The sequence below is a fragment of the Montipora capricornis genome, unplaced genomic scaffold (genome assembly GCF_036669925.1).
Source record: "Montipora capricornis isolate CH-2021 unplaced genomic scaffold, ASM3666992v2 scaffold_462, whole genome shotgun sequence".
Lineage (NCBI taxonomy): Eukaryota > Metazoa > Cnidaria > Anthozoa > Scleractinia > Acroporidae > Montipora > Montipora capricornis.
Window position 1 is genome coordinate 37,501 of NW_027180198.1, and position 2,500 is coordinate 40,000.

Consider the following 2,500-nt stretch of genomic DNA (forward strand, 5'->3'; position numbering starts at 1 on the left):
GGCAAATAAGACTGCTCTTAAAATTTATCTTCTAAATTTGAAAGGTTATTAAAAAGACATTACAAAGCACGAAGCAAGAGCTCGAAATTTTTATTCAACCCGCCGGGCACAAAACCTCGTTGGTTTCACTCACATGATCAAAATCCACAATATCCTCAGTGTAACCAAACCAAGAGAAAGTGTTTTCATAAGCCGGGATGACGTTAATTCTCGGGGCATTTCGGAAATAAAAGCATCAAAGCTGCTTCTAAGTTTTTACAGGTTTTTTTGTTTCTTTCCTTTTTTTTTTTTTACTAACAGGTTTTTTGTTTCTTTCTTTTTTTTTTTTTTTTAGGAACAGCAATTTGGTATTCCAGACGGTATCAGAGAACCAAGGACCTAAATCGTTTGGATAAACATCTTTAAATCCTGAAATCCATCGGTCCCAGTTTAAGCTCCGAGAATTGAAAGAAACAAAAAATCTGTCTTAAACAAAACCAATAATTTCACACTTTTCGTGAGTTGCTCAAAGCAATGGCAAAAGGCTTTAATTTTGGTAAACCAGACTATTGTTTATCATTGTTTGATGACTTTTAGTCCAATGTAAATTATCATTCTTCCTAAGCATTTGGGGTTTCCAAAGTTGTAAATTGGAAGTTTTCAGTTTTAGCCAGAGATGATTTGGTGCTTCTTTAAAATGGACTTATTAGTGCTCGTTTGCTAACCCTTTCATTATAAAATAAATAAATGAAAACAAATAACTTTCGTTGAATTTCCAACGGCTATCAATTGTCAACTGGAGCCCTGTAAAGTACAACATTGGAAGTTTTATTAAGCAAGAAAGTATAAAACAATACCTCATGCTTTTATTTCCTTGAACGCCTCCTTAGTTTTGGTGCTTTCTTGAATACTACTCGCGTTATGCAAAGTAGTCGTTTGCTGTACATTTTATTATTGGTCACTTCCGTATATAATAGATGCTTAATTTATAGCACAATTTCCCTAATTAATGTCAGCTGTAATATTCTGATCTCATATTTTAAACGTCCTGCAATGTCACTGTTCGGAATTAACTTCTCTTCTCTTTAGGAAGATCTTTATTAGTACATTAGCTTGCATCAGTTTCGTTACTCCTTTATATCATACCTGGCTGGGTAACTATGCTTTATTCTCATTTAACCAAATATCTCAGCCTCAACTGTCGAGTCTTAAGTATGAACGATGGAGTCGGATGCGTTTTCACCCGACCATTCAGACGTAATAGGTAGTTTTCACGTTACGTCATCGCCGCCATGCTGGTGGACGAAAACAAAAGACCTCTCATTAGCTCCTTTTGTTCGTCCATCAGCAATTGTACATTGTAGCATTGTTATCTGTATCTCTAGAGTTTGGCTGCAAACCACCTATTACAGTAATCGCTTATTCAAAATATATATATTTTTCGTCTCTGAATTTATTCACCATTCTCGTGTAAAAGAACAGACATTACAGACGAAGCATTGTTAACGTTCAAATGGAATATATATTAAGTCTCGATATGTGGTCCAAATGGAAAGACAATTAAATTCATCTTGTTACTGAGTAATTCGTAGTAGAAGACATAATTATCTCTCTTTTAACTTTGCAATATGAATGCCAATTTCAAGGCTTGGACAGGTGGCACCCTTTCTTCAATCCCAGCACAATTTTCGTCAACTCTTAGCAGACTTGATAGAAGCTGCTGCCTTTCTGATAGTTTCGATATATTCTGCTCAAAAATTGTCTCAAAAGTTGATAATACAGAAACTACTTTATTTTCATTTGTATGAATACTTTTTTTTTCTTCACAGGCTGAATTCTGTAAACATTCACACAAATGATAGGTGGCCCAAATGTGGAGATCTTATTTTTGTATAGAAACATGCAAACCGGAAATTGTTGAAACTTTGCTTATCCTTGGCTTGTACATGACGTCATTGGTGGCCATGTTGGTGTACTGAAAAATAGGGTAAAAGTCTTCTGAGAATTTGGCGCTATTATTACACAAAACGCAAGTGATATTTTGCTTTTGTTTTGGACATCAACGTGGCCGGCTGATCACGTAAGTGCAAACCAAGAAGAGAGATTCTTTTGTCATTCAGTTCCCTGAGCTTTAACTTCTTTATTGTTAATCTTTCCCGTCTGTCTTCGTGTTGTTTTTTTTTTTTTTTTTAACGATAAAACTGCTGACCACGATACACAGTTGTTCACTTTAGTAACCAATCACATTAAACCACGCTCTCATAGCTTTGATATCAACATGGAATTCGTGTTATCATGTACATGTATGTAAGAGTTAAGTTCTCGGTTCTGTTATATCGTCACGGACAGAATAAGAAAAGGAAGCAGCTTTTATGTTGGTTTCCGAAATTCCCCCAGAATTAAACGTCATCCCCACGAAAACACCCAATCTTCGTTTGCTCAAGGATGTTATGGCTGTTGAGCATGTGAGTGAAAACCAACCAGGTTTTTGCGCCCGGATTGGGTACAAATCTTTTAGCTC